Genomic DNA, 19,749 nt, shown 5'->3' with positions numbered 1-19,749 from the left:
TCACTGAATTCCCCTAGAAATTATGATTCCATTCGTGAAAATTTTTCTATATCCCGAACAGTCCACTTATTACTACTGCGGCCTATTGGGAACTAACTGAATTCACCAAGTACTGAGATTCGGCTCACCAAATTTTGATAAATCTTTAAAGGTACACATATTACAAGAGCCTGCTACTGGGAACTGACTGAAGTCACAAAGAAACAGTGTTTCAGTTCGTAAAAACGTTGCTCTACCGTGAATAACAAGCTTATTACATGCGATTCCTATTGGGAACCTACTGAATTCACAATGATACCTAGATTCTGTTCCGAAAAATGCTGTATATATTGAAAAGCACTGTCATACAAGCATGTCCCATTGGGAACTCACTGAATTCACCTAGAAATTTTGAATACATTCGTGAAAATTTTTCTATATCCTGAACGGTCCTCTTATTACTACTGCGGCGTAGTGGGAACTAACAGAATTCAACAAGTTACCGAGATTCGGCTAACCAAATTTTGATAAATCTTTAAAGTACACAATTACAAGAGCCTGCTACTGGGAACTAACTGAATCAACAAAGAGACAGGGTTTCAATTTGTTAAAACGTTGCTCTATCTTGAGTAAAAATCTTATTACATGCGAATCCTATTGGGAACCTACTGAATTCACCATGATACTTATATTCCGTTCCTTAAAATATTGTTATATATAGGAAAGCACTCTCATACAAGCATGTCCCATTGGGAACTGACTGAATTTGCCTAGAAATTATGATTCCATTCGTGAAAATTATTCTATATCCCGAACAGTCCACTTATTACTACTGCGGCCTATTGGGAACTAACTGAATTCATCAAGTTACTGAGATTCGGCTCACCAAATTTTGATAAATCTTTAAAGGTACACATATTAAGAGCCTGCTACTGGGAACTGACTGAATTCACAAAGAAACAGTGTTTCAGTTCGTTAAAACGTTGCTCTACCTTGATTAACAAGCTTATTACATGCGAGTCCTATTGGGAACCTACTGAATTCACCATGATACTTAGATTCCATTCTTTAAAATGTTGCTATATATTGAAAAGCACACTCATACAAGCATGTCCCATTGGGAACTCACTGAATTCACCTAGAAATTTTGATTCCATTCGTGAAAAGTGTTCTATATCCCGAACAGTCCACTTATTACTACTGCGGCCTATTGGGAACTAACTGAATTCACCAAGTTACTGAGATTCGGCTCACCAAATTTAGATAAATCTTTAAAAGTACACATATTACAAGGGCCTGCTACAGGGAACTAACTGAATTCACATAGAAACAGTGTTTCCGTTCATTAAAACGTTGCTCTCTCTTCAATAACAAGCTTATTCAATGCGAATCATATTGGGAACCTACTGAATTCACCATGAAACTTAGATTCCGTTCTTAAAAATGTTGCTATATATTGAAAAGCACACTCATACAAGCATGTCTCATTGGGAACTCACTGGATTCGCCTAGATATTTTGATTCCATTCGTGAAAAATTTTCTGTATCCCGAATAGTCCACTTATTACTACTGTGGCCTGTTGGGAACAAAGCGAATTCAAAAATTTACTGAGATTCGGCTGAACAAATTTTGATAAATCTTTAAAAGTACACATATTACAAGAGCCTGCTACTGGGAACTCACTGAAGTCACAAAGAAACAGTGTTTCAGTTCGTAAAACGTTGCTCTACCGTGAATAACAAGCTTATTACATGCGAGTCCTTTTGGGAACCTACTGAATAGACAATGATACTTAGATTCTGTTCCGAAAAATGCTGTATATATTGAAAAGCACCCTCATACAATCATGTCCCATTGGGAACTCACTGAATTCACCTAGAAATTTTGAATACATTCGTGAAAATTTTTCTATATCCCGAACGGTCCTATTATTACTACTGCGGCCTAGTGGGAACTAACAGAATTCAACAAGTTACAGAGATTCGGCTAACGAAATTTTGATAAATCTTTAAAGTACACAATTACAAGAGCCTGCTACTGGGAACTAACTGAATCAACAAAGAGACAGGGTTTCAGTTTGTTAAAACGTTGCTTTATCTTGAATAAAAAGCTTATTACATGCAAATCCTATTGGGAACCTACTGAATTCACCATGATACTTAGATTCCGTTCCTTAAAATATTGTTATATATAGGAAAGCACACTCATACATGCATGTCCCATTGGGAACTCACTGAATTTGCCTAGAAATTATGATTCCATTCGTGAAAATTTTTCTATATCCCGAGCAGTCCACTTATTACTACTGCAGCCTATTGGGAACTAAATGAATTCACCAAGTTACTGAGATTCGGCTCACCAAATTTTGATACATCATTCAAGGTACACATATTACAAGAGCCTGCTACTGGGAACTGACTGAATTCACAAAGAAACAGTGTTTCAGTTCGTTAAAACGTTGCTCTACCTTGAATAACAAGCTTCTTACATGCGAGTCCTATTGGGAACCTACTGAATTCACCATGATACTTAGATTCCATTCTTTAAAATGTTGCTATATATTGAATAGCACACTCATACAAGCATATCCCATTGGGAACTCACTGAATTCACCTAGAAATTTTGATTCCATTCGTGAAAAGTGTTCTATATCCCGAACAGTCCACTTATTACTACTGTGGCCTATTGGGAACTAACTGAATTCACCAAGTTACTGAGATTCGGCTCACCAAATTTTGATAAATATTTAAAATTACACATATTACATGAGCCTGCTACTGGGAATTGACTGAATTCACAAAGAAACAGTTTCAGTTCTTTAAAACTTTGCTCTATCTTGAATAACAAGCTTATTTCATGTGAATCCTATTGGAACCTGCTGTATTCACCATGATACTTAGATTCCGTTCCGTATAATGTTGTTATATATTGAAAAGCAAACTCATACAAGCATGTCTCATTGGGAACTCACTGGATTCGCCTAGAAATTATGATTCCATTCGTGAAAATTTTTCTATATCCCGAACAGTCCACTTATTACTACTGTGGCCTCTTGGGAACTAACTGAATTCACAAAGTTACTGAGATTCGACTCACCAAATTTTGATCAATCTTTAAAGGTACACATATTAAGAGCCTGCTACTGGGAACTGACTGAATTCACAAAGAAACAGTGTTTCAGTTCGTTAAAACGTTGCTCTACCTTGAATAACAAGCTTATTACATGCGAGTCCTATTGGGAACCTACTAAATTCACCATGATACTTACATTCCATTCTTTAAAATGTTGCTATATATTTAAAAGCACACTCATACAAGCATGTCCCATTGGGAACTCACTGAATTCACCTAGAAATTTTGATTCCATTCGTGAAAAGTGTTCTATATCCCGAAAGTCCACTTATTATTACTGCGGCCTATTGGGAACTAACTGAATTCACCAAGTTACTGAGATTCGGCTCACCAAATTTAGATAAATCTTTAAAAGTACACATATTACAAGAGCCTGCTACAGGGAACTAACTGAATTCACATAGAAACAGTGTTTCCGTTCATTAAAATGTTGTTCTCTCTTCAATAACAAGCTTATTACATGCGAATCATATTGGGAACCTACTGAATTCACCATGATACTTAGATTCCGTTCTTAAAAATGTTGCTATTTATTGAAAAGCACACTCATACAAGCATGTCTCATTGGGAACTCACTGGATTCGCCTAGATATTTTGATTCCATTCGTGAAAAATTTTCTATATCCCGAATAGTCCACTTATTACTACTGCGGCCTGTTGGGAACTAAGCGAATTCACCAAGTTACTGAGATTCGGCTGAACAAATTTTGATAAATCTTTAAAAGTACACATATTACAAGAGCCTGCTACTGGGAACTAACTGAATTCACAAAGAAACAGTGTTTCAGTTCGTTAAAACGTTGCTCTATCTTGAAGAACAAGCTTATTACATGTGAATCCTATTGGGAACCTATTGAATTCAAGATGATACCTGGATTCCGTTCCTTAAAATGTTGCTATATATTGAAAAGCACACTCTTACAAGCATGTCCCATTGGGAACTCACTGAATTCCCCTAGAAATTATGATTCCATTCGTGAAAATTTTTCTATATCCCGAACAGTCCACTTATTACTACTGCGGCCTATTGGGAATTAACTGAATTCACCAAGACCTGAGATTCGGCTCACCAAATTTTGATAAATCTTTAAAGGTACACATATTACAAGAGCCTGCTACTGGGAACTGACTGAAGTCACAAAGAAACAGTGTTTCAGTTCGTAAAAACGTTGCTCTACCGTGAATAACAAGCTTATTACATGCGATTCCTTTTGGGAACCTACTGAATTCACAATGATACCTAGATTCTGTTCCGAAAAATGCTGTATATATTGAAAAGCACCGTCATACAAGCATGTCCCATTGGGAACTCACTGAAATCACCTAGAAATTTTGAATACATTCGTGAAAATTTTTCTATATCCTGAACGGTCCTCTTATTACTACTGCGGCGTAGTGGGAACTAACAGAATTCACCAAGTTACCGAGATTCGGCTAACCAAATTTTGATAAATCTTTAAAGTACACAATTACAAGAGCCTGCTACTGGGAACTAACTGAATCAACAAAGAGACAGGGTTTCAATTTGTTAAAACGTTGCTCTATCTTGAGTAAAAATCTTATTACATGCGAATCCTATTGGGAACCTACTGAATTCACCATGATACTTATATTCCGTTCCTTAAAATATTGTTATATATAGGAAAGCACTCTCATACAAGCATGTCCCATTGGGAACTGACTGAATTTGCCTAGAAATTATGATTCCATTCGTGAAAATTATTCTATATCCCGAACAGTCCACTTATTACTACTGCGGCCTATTGGGAACTAACTGAATTCATCAAGTTACTGAGATTCGGCTCACCAAATTTTGATAAATCTTTAAAGGTACACATATTAAGAGCCTGCTACTGGGAACTGACTGAATTCACAAAGAAACAGTGTTTCAGTTCGTTAAAACGTTGCTCTACCTTGATTAACAAGCTTATTACATGCGAGTCCTATTGGGAACCTACTGAATTCACCATGATACTTAGATTCCATTCTTTAAAATGTTGCTATATATTGAAAAGCACACTCATACAAGCATGTCCCATTGGGAACTCACTGAATTCACCTAGAAATTTTGATTCCATTCGTGAAAAGTGTTCTATATCCCGAACAGTCCACTTATTACTACTGCGGCCTATTGGGAACTAACTGAATTCACCAAGTTACTGAGATTCGGCTCACCAAATTTAGATAAATCTTTAAAAGTACACATATTACAAGAGCCTGCTACAGGGAACTAACTGAATTCACATAGAAACAGTGTTTCCGTTCATTAAAACGTTGCTCTCTCTTCAATAACAAGCTTATTCAATGCGAATCATATTGGGAACCTACTGAATTCACCATGAAACTTAGATTCCGTTCTTAAAAATGTTGCTATATATTGAAAAGCACACTCATACAAGCATGTCTCATTGGGAACTCACTGGATTCTCCTAGATATTTTGATTCCATTCGTGAAAAATTTTCTGTATCCCGAATAGTCCTCTTATTACTACTGTGGCCTGTTGCGAACTAAGCGAATTCACAAATTTACTGAGATTCGGCTGAACAAATTTTGATAAATCTTTAAAAGTACACATATTACAAGAGCCTGCTACTGGGAACTCACTGAAGTCACAAAGAAACAGTGTTTCAGTTCGTAAAAACGTTGCTCTACCGTGAATAACAAGCTTATTACATGCGAGTCCTTTTGGGAACCTACTGAATTCACAATGATACTTAGATTCTGTTCCGAAAAATGCTGTATATATTGAAAAGCACCCTCATACAATCATGTCCCATTGGGAACTCACTGAATTCACCTAGAAATTTTGAATACATTCGTGAAAATTTTTCTATATCCCGAACGGTCCTATTATTACTACTGCGGCCTAGTGGGAACTAACAGAATTCAACAAGTTACAGAGATTCGGCTAACGAAATTTTGATAAATCTTTAAAGTACACAATTACAAGAGCCTGCTACTGGGAACTAACTGAATCAACAAAGAGACAGGGTTTCAGTTTGTTAAAACGTTGCTTTATCTTGAATAAAAAGCTTATTACATGCAAATCCTATTGGGAACCTACTGAATTCACCATGATACTTAGATTCCGTTCCTTAAAATATTGTTATATATAGGAAAGCACACTCATACATGCATGTCCCATTGGGAACTCACTGAATTTGCCTAGAAATTATGATTCCATTCGTGAAAATTTTTCTATATCCCGAGCAGTCCACTTATTACTACTGCAGCCTATTGGGAACTAAATGAATTCACCAAGTTACTGATATTCGGCTCACCAAATTTTGATAAATCATTCAAGGTACACATATTACAAGAGCCTGCTACTGGGAACTGACTGAATTCACAAAGAAACAGTATTTGTGTTCGTTAAAACGTTGCTCTACCTTGAATAACAAGCTTCTTACATGCGAGTCCTATTGGGAACCTACTGAATTCACCATGATACTTAGATTCCATTCTTTAAATTTTGCTATATATTGAATAGCACACTCATACAAGCATATCCCATTGGGAACTCACTGAATTCACCTAGAAATTTTGATTCCATTCGTGAAAAGTGTTCTATATCCCGAACAGTCCACTTATTACTACTGCGGCCTATTGGGAACTAACTGAATTCACCAAGTTACTGAGATTCGGCTCACCAAATTTTGATAAATATTTAAAATTACACATATTACATGAGCCTGCTACTGGGAATTGACTGAATTCACAAAGAAACAGTGTTTCAGTTCTTTAAAACTTTGCTCTATCTTGAATAACAAGCTTATTTCATGTGAATCCTATTGGAACCTGCTGTATTCACCATAATACTAAGATTCCGTTCCGTATAATGTTGTTATATATTGAAAAGCATTCTCATACAAGCATGTCTCATTGGGAACTCACTGGATTCGCCTAGAAATTATGATTCCATTCGTGAAAATTTTTCTATATCCCGAACAGTCCACTTATTACTACTGCGGCCTATTGGGAACTAACTGAATTCGCCAAGTTACTGAGATTCGGCTCACCAAATTTAGATAAATCTTTAAAAGTACACATGTTACAAGAGCCTGCTACAGGGAACTAACTGAATTTACATAGAAACAGTGTTTCCGTTCATTAAAATGTTGTTCTCTCTTCAATAACAAGCTTATTACATGCGAATCATATTGGGAACCTACTGAATTCACCATGATACTTAGATTCCGTTCTTAAAAATGTTGCTATAATTTGAAAAGCACACTCATACAAGCATGTCTCATTGGGAACTCACTGGATTCGCCTAGAAATTATGATTCCATTCGTGAAAATTTTTCTATATCCCGAACAGTCCACTTATTACTACTGCGGCCTATTGGGAAATAAATGAATTCACCAAGTACTGAGATTCAGCTCACCAAATTTTAATAAATCTTTAAATGTACACATATTACAAGAGCCTGCTACTGGGAACTGACTGAAGTCACAAAGAAACAGTGTTTCAGTTCGTAAAAACGTTGCTCTACCGTGAATAACAAGCTTATTACATGCGATTCCTATTGGGAACCTACTGAATTCACAATGATACTAAGATTCTGTTACGAAAAATGCTGTATATATTGAAAAGCACCCTCATACAAGCATGTCCCATTGGGAACTCACTGAATTCACCTAGAAATTTTGAATACATTCGTGAAAATTTTTCTATATCCCGAACGGTCCTCTTATTACTACTGCGGCGTAGTGGGAACTAACCGAATTCACCAAGTTACCGAGATTCGGCTAACCAAATTTTGATAAATCTTTAAAGGTACACATATTAAGAGCCTGCTACTGGGAACTGACTGAATTCACAAAGAAACAGTGTTTCAGTTCGTTAAAACGTTGCTCTACTTTGATTAACAAGCTTATTACATGCGAGTCCTATTGGGAACCTACTGAATTCACCATGATACTTAGATTCCATTCTTTAAAATGTTGCTCTATATTGAAAAGCACACTCATACAAGCATGTCCCATTGGGAACTCACTGAATTCACCTAGAAATTTTAATTCCATTCGTGAAAAGTGTTCTATATCCCGAACAGTCCACTTATTACTACTGCGGCCTATTGGGAACTAACTGAATTCACCAAGTTACTGAGATTCGGCTCACCAAATTTAGATAAATCTTTAAAAGTACACATTTTACAAGAGCCTGCTATAGGGAACTAACTGAATTCACATAGAAACAGTGTTTCCGTTCATTAAAACGTTGCTCTCTCTTCAATAACAAGCTTATTACATGCGAATCATATTGGGAACCTACTGAATTCACCATGAAACTTAGATTCCGTTCTTAAAAATGTTGCTATATATTGAAAAGCCCACTCACACAAGCATGTTTCATTGGGAACTCACTGGATTCGCCTAGATATTTTGATTCCATTCGTGAAAAATTTTCTGTATCCCGAATAGTCCACTTATTACTACTGCGGCGTAGTGGGAACTAACCGAATTCACAAAGTTACTGAGATTCGGCTGAACAAATTTTGATAAATCTTTAAAAGTACACATATTACAAGAGCCTGCTACTGGGAACTCACTGAATTCACAAAGAAACAGTGTTTCAGTTCGGTAAAACGTTGCTCTATCTTGAAGAACAAGCTTATTACATGTGAATCCTATTGGGAACCGATTGAATTCAAGATGATACCTGGATTCCGTTCCTTAAAATGATGCTATATATTGAAAAACACACTCTTACAAGCATGTCCCATTGGGAACTCACTGAATTCGCCTAGAAATTATGATTCCATTCGTGAAAATTTTTCTATATCCCGAACAGTCCACTTATTACTACTGCGGCCTATTGGGAACTAACTGAATTCACCAAGTACTGAGATTCGGCTCACCAAATTTTGATAAATCTTTAAAGGTACACATATTACAAGAGCCTGCTACTGGGAACTGACTGAAGTCACAAAGAAACAGTGTTTCAGTTCGTAAAAACGTTGCTCTACCGTGAATAACAAGCTTATTACATGCGATTCCTATTGGGAACCTACTGAATTCACAATGATACTTAGATTCTGTTCCGAAAAATGCTGTATATATTGAAAAGCACCGTCATACAAGCATGTCCCATTGGGAACTCACTGAATTCACCTAGAAATTTTGAATACATTCGTGAAAATTTTTCTATATCCTGAACGGTCCTCTTATTACTACTGCGGCGTAGTGGGAACTAACAGAATTCAACAAGTTACCGAGATTCGGCTAACCAAATTTTGATAAATCTTTAAAGTACACAATTACAAGAGCCTGCTACTGGGAACTAACTGAATCAACAAAGAGACAGGGTTTCAATTTGTTAAAACGTTGCTCTATCTTGAGTAAAAATCTTATTACATGCGAATCCTATTGGGAACCTACTGAATTCACCATGATACTTATATTCCGTTCCTTAAAATATTGTTATATATAGGAAAGCACTCTCATACAAGCATGTCCCATTGGGAACTGACTGAATTTGCCTAGAAATTATGATTCCATTCGTGAAAATTATTCTATATCCCGAACAGTCCACTTATTACTACTGCGGCCTATTGGGAACTAACTGAATTCATCAAGTTACTGAGATTCGGCTCACCAAATTTTGATAAATCTTTAAAGGTACACATATTAAGAGCCTGCTACTGGGAACTGACTGAATTCACAAAGAAACAGTGTTTCAGTTCGTTAAAACGTTGCTCTACCTTGATTAACAAGCTTATTACATGCGAGTCCTATTGGGAACCTACTGAATTCACCATGATACTTAGATTCCATTCTTTAAAATGTTGCTATATATTGAAAAGCACACTCATACAAGCATGTCCCATTGGGAACTCACTGAATTCACCTAGATATTTTGATTCCATTCGTGAAAAATTTTCTGTATCCCGAATAGTCCACTTATTACTACTGCGGCCTGTTGGGAACTAAGCGAATTCACAAAGTTACTGAGATTCGGCTGAACAAATTTTGATAAATCTTTAAAAGTACACATATTACAAGAGCCTGCTACTGGGAACTCACTGAAGTCACAAAGAAACAGTGTTTCAGTTCGTAAAAACGTTGCTCTACCGTGAATAACAAGCTTATAACATGCGAGTCCTTTTGGGAACCTACTGAATTCACAATGATACTTAGTTTCTGTTCCGAAAAATGCTGTATATATTGAAAAGCACCCTCATACAATCATGTCCCATTGGGAACTCACTGAAATCACCTAGAAATTTTGAATACATTCGTGAAAATTTTTCTATATCCCGAACGGTCCTATTATTACTACTGCGGCCTAGTGGGAACTAACAGAATTCAACAAGTTACAGAGATTCGGCTAACGAAATTTTGATAAATCTTTAAAGTACACAATTACAAGAGCCTGCTACTGGGAACTAACTGAATCAACAAAGAGTGGGTTTCAGTTTGTTAAAACGTTGCTTTATCTTGAATAAAAAGCTTATTACATGCAAATCCTATTGGGAACCTACTGAATTCACCATGATACTTAGATTCCGTTCCTTAAAATATTGTTATATATAGGAAAGCACACTCATACATGCATGTCCCATTGGGAACTCACTGAATTTGCCTAGAAATTATGATTCCATTCGTGAAAATTTTTCTATATCCCGAGCAGTCCACTTATTACTACTGCAGCCTATTGGGAACTAAATGAATTCACCAAGTTACTGATATTCGGCTCACCAAATTTTGATAAATCATTCAAGGTACACATATTACAAGAGCCTGCTACTGGGAACTGACTGAATTCACAAAGAAACAGTATTTGTGTTCGTTAAAACGTTGCTCTACCTTGAATAACAAGCTTCTTACATGCGATTCCTATTGGGAACCTACTGAATTCACCATGATACTTAGATTCCATTCTTGTAAATGTTGCTATATATTGAATAGCACACTCATACAAGCATATCCCATTGGGAACTCACTGAATTCACCTAGAAATTTTGATTCCATTCGTGAAAAGTGTTCTATATCCCGAACAGTCCACTCATTACTACTGCGGCCTATTGGGAACTAACTGAATTCACCAAGTTACTGAGATTCGGCTCACCAAATTTTGATAAATATTTAAAATTACAGATATTACATGAGCCTGCTACTGGGAATTGACTGAATTCACAAAGAAACAGTTTCAGTTCTTTAAAACTTTGCTCTATCTTGAATAACAAGCTTATTTCATGTGAATCCTATTGGGAACCTGCTGTATTCACCATGATACTTAGATTCCGTTCCGTATAATGTTGTTATATATTGAAAAGCAAACTAATACAAGCATGTCTCATTGGGAACTCACTGGATTCGCCTAGAAATTATGATTCCATTCGTGAAAATTTTTCTATATCCCGAACAGTCCACTTATTACTACTGCGGCCTATTGGGAACTAACTGAATTCGCCAAGTTACTGAGATTCGGCTCAACAAATTTAGATAAATCTTAAAAAGTACACATATTACAAGAGCCTGCTACAGGGAACTAACTGAATTTACATAGAAACAGTGTTTCCGTTCATTAAAATGTTGTTCTCTCTTCAATAACAAGCTTATTACATGCGAATCATATTGGGAACCTACTGAATTCACCATGATACTTAGATTCCGTTCTTAAAAATGTTGCTATATATTGAAAAGCACACTCATACAAGCATGTCTCATTGGGAACTCACTGGATTCGCCTAGAAATTATGATTCCATTCGTGAAAATTTTTCTATATCCCGAACAGTCCACTTATTACTACTGCGGCCTATTGGGAAATAAATGAATTCACCAAGTACTGAGATTCAGCTCACCAAATTTTAATAAATCTTTAAATGTACACATATTACAAGAGCCTGCTACTGGGAACTGACTGAAGTCACAAAGAAACAGTGTTTCAGTTCGTAAAAACGTTGCTCTACCGTGAATAACAAGCTTATTACATGCGATTCCTATTGGGAACCTACTGAATTCACAATGATACTAAGATTCTGTTACGAAAAATGCTGTATATATTGAAAAGCACCCTCATACAAGCATGTCCCATTGGGATCTCACTGAATTCACCTAGAAATTTTGAATACATTCGTGAAAATTTTTCTATATCCCGAACGGTCCTCTTATTACTACTGCGGCGTAGTGGGAACTAACAGAATTCACCAAGTTACCGAGATTCGGCTAACCAAATTTTGATAAATCTTTAAAGGTACACATATTAAGAGCCTGCTACTGGGAACTGACTGAATTCACAAAGAAACAGTGTTTCAGTTCGTTAAAACGTTGCTCTGCCTTGATTAACAAGCTTATTACATGCGAGTCCTATTGGGAACCTACTGAATTCACCATGATACTTAGATTCCATTCTTTAAAATGTTGCTTTATATTGAAAATCACACTCATACAAGCATGTCCCATTGGGAACTCACTGAATTCACCTAGAAATTTTAATTCCATTCGTGAAAAGTGTTCTATATCCCGAACAGTCCACTTATTACTACTGCGGCCTATTGGGAACTAACTGAATTCACCAAGTTACTGAGATTCGGCTCACCAAATTTAGATAAATCTTTAAAAGTACACAAATTACAAGAGCCTGCTACAGGGAACTAACTGAATTCACATAGAAACAGTGTTTCCGTTCATTAAAACGTTGCTCTCTCTTCAATAACAAGCTTATTACATGCGAATCATATTGGGAACCTACTGAATCACCATGAAACTTAGATTCCGTTCTTAAAAATGTTGCTATATATTGAAAAGCCCACTCATACAATCATGTCTCATTGGGAACTCACTGGATTCGCCTAGATATTTTGATTCCATTCGTGAAAAATTTTCTGTATCCCGAATAGTCCACTTATTACTACTGCGGCCTATTGGGAACTAAGCGAATTCACAAAGTTACTGAGATTCGGCTGAACAAATTTTGATAAATCTTTAAAAGTAAACATATTACAAGAGCCTGCTACTGGGAACTCACTGAATTCACAAAGAAACAGTGTTTCAGTTCGTAAAAACGTTGCTCTACCGTGAATAACAAGCTTATTACATGCGAATCCTATAGGGAACCGATTGAATTCAAGATGATACCTGGATTCCGTTCCTTAAAATGATGCTATATATTGAAAAGCACACTCATACAAGCATGTCCAATTGGGAACTCACTGAATTCGCCTAGAAATTATGATTCCATTCGTGAAATTTTTTCTATATCCCGAACAGTCCACTTATTACTACTGCGGCCTATTGGGAACTAACTGAATTCACCAAGTACTGAGATTCGGCTCACCAAATTTTGATAAATCTTTAAAGGTACACATATTACAAGAGCCCGCTACTGGGAACTGACTGAAGTCACAAAGAAACAGTGTTTCAGTTCGTAAAAACGTTGCTCTACCGTGAATAACAAGCTTATTACATGCGAATCCTATAGGGAACCTACTGAATTCACAATGATACTTAGATTCTGTCCTGAAAAATGTTGTATATATTGAAAAGCACCCTCATACAATCATGTCCCACTGGGAACTGACTGAATTCACCTAGAAATTTTGAATACATTCGTGAAAATTTTTCTATATCCCGAACTGTCCTATTATTACTACTGCGGCCTATTGGGAACTAACTGAATTCAAAAAGTTACTGAGATTCGGCTCACCAAATTTTGATAAATCTTTAAAAGTACACATATTACAAGAGCCTGCTACAGGGAACTAACTGAATTCACATAGAAACAGTGTTTCCGTTCGTTAAAACGTTGCTCTCTCTTCAATAACAAGCTTATTACATGCGAATCATATTGGGAACCTACTGAATTCACCATGATACTTAGATTCCGTTCTTAAAAATGTTGCTATATATTGAAAAGCCCACTCATACAAGCATGTCTCATTGGGAACTCACTGGATTCGCCTAGATATTTTGATTCCATTCGTGAAAATTTTTCTATATCCCGAATAGTCCACTTATTAATAATGCGGCCTGTTGGGAACTAAGCGAATTCACCAAGTTACTGAGATTCGGCTGAACAAATTTTAATAAATCTTTAAAAGTACACATATTACAAGAGCGTGCTACTGGGAACTAACTGAATTCACAAAGAAACAGTGTTTCAGTTCGTTAAAACGTTGCTCTACCTTGAATAACAAGCTTATTACATGCGAATCCTATTGGGAACCTACTGAATTCACAATGATACTTAGATTCCGTTCTTAAAAATGTTGCTATATATTGAAAAGCCCACTCATACAAGCAGGTCCCATTGGGAACTCACTGAATTCACCTAGAAATTTTGAATCCATTCGTGAAAATTTTTCTATATCCCGAACGGTCCTCTTATTACTACTGCGGCCTAGTGGGAACTAACAGAATTCACCAAGTTACCGAGATTCGGCTAACCAAATTTTGATAAATCTTTAAAGTACACAATTACAAGAGCCTGCTACAGGGAACTAACTGAATCAACAAAGAGACAGGGTTTCAGTTTGTTAAAACGTTGCTCTATCTTGAAGAACAAGCTTATTACATGTGAATCCTATTGAAAACCTATTGAATTCAAGATGATACCTGGATTCCGTTCCTTAAAATGTTGCTATATATTGAAAAGCACACTCATACAAGCATGTCCCATTGGGAACTCACTGAATTCGCCTAAAAATTATGATTCCATTCGTGAAAATTTTTCTATATCCCGAACTGTCAACTTATTACTACTGCGGCCTATTGGGAACTAACTGAATTCACCAAGTACTGAGATTCGGCTCACCAAATTTTGATAAATCTTTAAAGGTACACATATTACAAGAGCCTGCTACTGGGAACTGACTGAAGTCACAAAGAAACAGTGTTTCAGTTCGTAAAAACGTTGCTCTACCGTGAATAACAAGCTTATTACATGCGAATCCTATTGGGAACCTACTGAATTCAAGATGATACCTAGATTCCGTTCCTTAAAATGTTGTTATATATAGAAAAGCACAGTCATACAAGCATGTCCCATTGGCAACTCACTGAATTTGCCTAGAAATTATGATTCCATTCGTGAAAATTTTTCTATATCCCCAACAGTCCACTTATTACTACTGCAGCCTATTGGGAACTAACTGAATTCACCAAGTTACTGAGATTCGGCTCACCAAATTTTGATAAATCTTTAAAGGTACACATATTACAAGAGCCTGCTCCTGGGAACTGACTGAATTCACAAAGAAACAGTTTTTCAGTTCGTTAAAACGTTGCTCTACCTTGAATAACAAGCTTATTACATGCGAGTCCTATTGGGAACCTAATGAATTCACCATGATACTTTGATTCCGTTCCTTAAAATGTTGCTATATAGTGAAAAGCCCACTCATACAAGCAAGTCCCATTGGGAACTCACTGAATTTGCCTATAAATTATGATTCCATTCGTGAAAATTTTTCTATATTCCGAACAGTCCACTTAATACTACTGCGGCCTATTTGGAACTAAATGAATTCACCAAGTTACTGAGATTCGGCTCACCAAATTTTGATAAATCTTTAAAAGTACACATATTAAAAGAGCCTGCTACATGGAACTAACTGAATTCACATAGAAACAGTGTTTCAGTTCATTAAAACGTTGCGACCTCTTCAAAAACAAGCTTATACATGCGAATGCAAATGGGAACCAACTGAATTCACCATTATACTTAGATTCCGTTCCGTATAATGTTGCTATATATTGAAAATCACACTCATACAAGCATGTCCCATTGAGAACTCACTGAATTCGCCTAGAAATTTCGATTCCATTCGTAAAAATTTTTCTATATCCCGAAAAGTCCACTTATTACTACTGCGGCCTAATGGGAACTAACCGAATTCACCAAGGTACTGAGATTCGGCTCATCAAATTTTCATAAATCTTTAAAAGTACACATATTACAAGAGCCTGCTACTGGGAACTAACTGAATTCACAAAGAAACAGTGTTTCAGTTCGTGAAAACGTTGCTCTATCTTGAACAACATGCTTATTACATGCGAATCCTATTGGGAACCTACTGAATTCACCATGTTACTTAGATTCCGTTCCTTAAATGTTGCTATATATTGAAAAGCACACTCATACAAGCATGTCCCATTGGGAACTCACTGAATTCGCCTAGAAATTTTTATTCATTTCGTGAAAAATTTTCTATATCCCGAACTGTCCACTTATTACTACTGCTACCTATTGGGAAATAAAAGAATTCACATAGTTACTGAGATTCGGCACACAAAATTTTGATCAATCTTTAAAAGTACACATATTACAAGAGCCTGCTACTGTGAACTCGCTGAATTCACAAAGAAACAGTGTTTCAGTTCGTTAAAACGTTGCTCTATCTTGAACAATAAGATTATTACATGCGAATCCTATTGGGAACCTACTGAATTCACCATGATAGTTAGATTCCGTTCTATATAATGTTGCTATATATTGAAAAGCACACTCAAAGAAACAAGTCCCATTGGGAACTCACTGAATTCGCCTAGAAATTTTGATTCCATTCGTGAAAATTTTTCTATATCCGGAACAGTCCACTTATTACTTCTGTGGCCTATTGGGACCTAACCGAATTCAACAAGTTACTGAGATTCGCCTCACCAAATTTTGATAAATCTTTAAAAGTACACAATTACAAGAGCCTGCTACTGGGAACTAACTGAATCAACAAAGAGACAGGGTTTCAGTTTGTTAAAAAGTTGCTCTATCTTGAATAACAAGCTTATTACATGCGAATCCTATTCGGAAACTACTGAATTCACCATGATACTTAGATTCCGTTCCTTAAAATATTGTTATATAAAGGAAAGCACACTCATACAAGCATGTCCCATTGGGAACTCACTGAATTCGCCTAGAACTTTTGATTCCATTCGTGAAAATTTTTCTATATCCCGAACAGTCCACTTATTACTACTGCAACCTAAAACGTTGCTCTATGTTGAACAACATGCTTATAACATGCCAATCCTATTGGGAACCTACTGAATTCACCATGATACTAGATTCCGTTCCTTAAAATGTTGCTATATATTGAAAAGCAACTCATACAAGCATGTCCCAATGGGAACTCACTGAATTCGCCTAGAAATTTTCATTCCATTCGTGAAAATTTTTCTATATCCCAAACAGTCCACTTATTACTACTGTGGCCTGTTGGGAACTATCCAAATTCACCAAGTTACTGAGATTCGGCTCACCAAATTTTGATAAATCTTGAAAAGTACACATATTACAAGAGCCTGCTCCTGGGAACTGACTGAATTCACAAAGAAACAGTGTTTCAGTTCGTTAAAACGTTGCTCTACCTTGAATAACAAGCTTATTACATGCGAGTCCTATTGGGAACCTACTGAATTCACCATGATACTTTGATTCCGTTCCTTAAAATGTTGCTATATAGTGAAAAGCCCACTCATACAAGCATGTCCCATTGGGAACTCACTGAATTTGCCTAGAAAGTATGATTCCATTCGTGAAAATTTTTCTATATCCCGAACAGTCCACTTAATACTACTGCGGCCTATTTGGAACTAAATGAATTCACCAAGTTACTGAGATTCGGCTCACCAAATTTTGATAAATCTTTAAAAGTACACATATTAAAAGAGCCTGCTACATGGAACTAACTGAATTCACTTGGAAACAGTGTTTCAGTTCATTAAAACGTTGCGACCTCTTCAATAACAAGCTTATACATGCGAATGCAAATGGGAACCAACTGAATTCACCATTATATTTAGATTCCATTCCGTATAATGTTGCTATATATTGAAAATCACACTCATACAAGCATGTCCCATTGAGAACTCACTGAATTCGCCTAGAAATTTTGATTCCATTCGTAAAAATTTTTCTATATCCCGAAAAGTCCACTTATTACTACTGCGGCCTAATGGGAAATAAAAGAATTCACATAGTTACTGAGATTCGGCACACAAAATTTTGATCAATCTTTAAAAGTACATATATTACAAGAGCCTGCTACTGTGAACTCGCTGAATTCACAAAGAAACAGTGTTTCATTTCGTTAAAACGTTGCTCTATCTTGAACAATAAGATTATTACATGCTATCCTAATGGGAACCTACTGAATTCACCATGATAGTTAGATTCCGTTCTATATAATGTTGCTATATATTGAAAAGCACACTCAAAGAAACAAGTCCCATTGGGAACTCACTGAATTCGCCTAGAAATTTTGATTCCATTCGTTAAAATTTTTCTATACACCGTACAGTCCACTTATTACTACTGCGGCCTATTTGGACTAACCGAATTCACCATGTTACTCAGATTCGGTTCAACAAATTTTGACAAATCTTTAAAAGTACACATATTACAAGAGCCTGATATTAGGAACTAACTTAATTCACAAAGAAACAGTGTTTCAGTTCGTTAAAACTTTGCTCTATCTTGAATAACAAGCTTATTACATGCAAATACTTTTGGGAACATACTGAAATCACCAGGATACTTAAATTCCGTTTCTTACAATGTTGCTATATATTGAAAAGCACACTCATACAAGCATGTCCCATTGGGATCTCACTGAATTAGCCTAGAAATTTTGTTTCCATTAGTGAAAATTTTTCTATATCACGAACAGTCCCCTTATTACTACTGCGGCCTATTGGGAACTAACCGAATTCACCAAGTTACTGAGATTCGGCTCACAATATTTTGATCAATCTTTAAAAGTACACATATTACAAGAGCCTGCTACTGGGAACTAACTGAATTCACAAAGAAACAGTGTTTCATTTCGTGAAAACGTTGCTCTATCTTGAACAACATGCTTATTACATGCGAATCCTATTGGGAACCTACTGAATTCACCATGATACTTAGATTCTGTTCCTTAAAATGTTGCTATATATTGAAAAGCACACTTGTCCAAGCATGTCCCATTGGGACCTCACTGAATTCGCCTAGAAATTTTGATTCCATTCGCGAAAAATTTTCGATATCCCGAACAGTCCACTTTTTACTACTGCGGCCTATTGGGAACTAACCGAATTCACCAAGTTACTCAGATTCGGCTCAACAAATTTTGATAAATCATTAAAAGTACACATATTAAAAGTGCTTGCTACTGGGAACTAACTGAATTCACAAAGAAACAGTGTTTCAGTTCGTTTAAACGTTGCTCTATCTTGAATAATAAGCTTATTACATGCGAATCCTATTGGGAACCTACTGAATTCACCATTTTACTTAGATTCCGTTCCTTAAAATGTTGCTCTATATTGAAAAGCAGACTCATACAAGCATGTCCCATTCGGAACTCATTGAATTCGCCTAGAAATTTTGATTACATTCGTGAAAATTTTTCTATATGCCGAACAGTCCACTTATTACTACTGAGGCCCATTGGGAACTACCTGAATTCACCAAGGTACTGAGATTCGGCTCACCAAGTTTTGATAAATCTTTAAAAGTACACATATTACAATTGCCTGCTACTGGGAACTAACTGAATTCACAAAGAAACAGTGTTTCAGTTCGTTAAAACGTTGCTCTATCTTGAATAACAAGCTTATTACATGTGAATCCTATTGGGAACCTGCTGTATTCACCATGATACTTAGAGTCTGTTCCGTATAATGTTGCTATATATTGAAAAC

This window comes from Rattus norvegicus, chromosome 10, assembly GCF_021556685.1.
Source record: "Rattus norvegicus strain SHRSP/BbbUtx chromosome 10, alternate assembly SHRSP_T2T, whole genome shotgun sequence".
NCBI classification, from domain to species: Eukaryota; Metazoa; Chordata; class Mammalia; order Rodentia; family Muridae; genus Rattus; species Rattus norvegicus.
Note: the sequence above shows the minus strand (reverse complement) of the source record.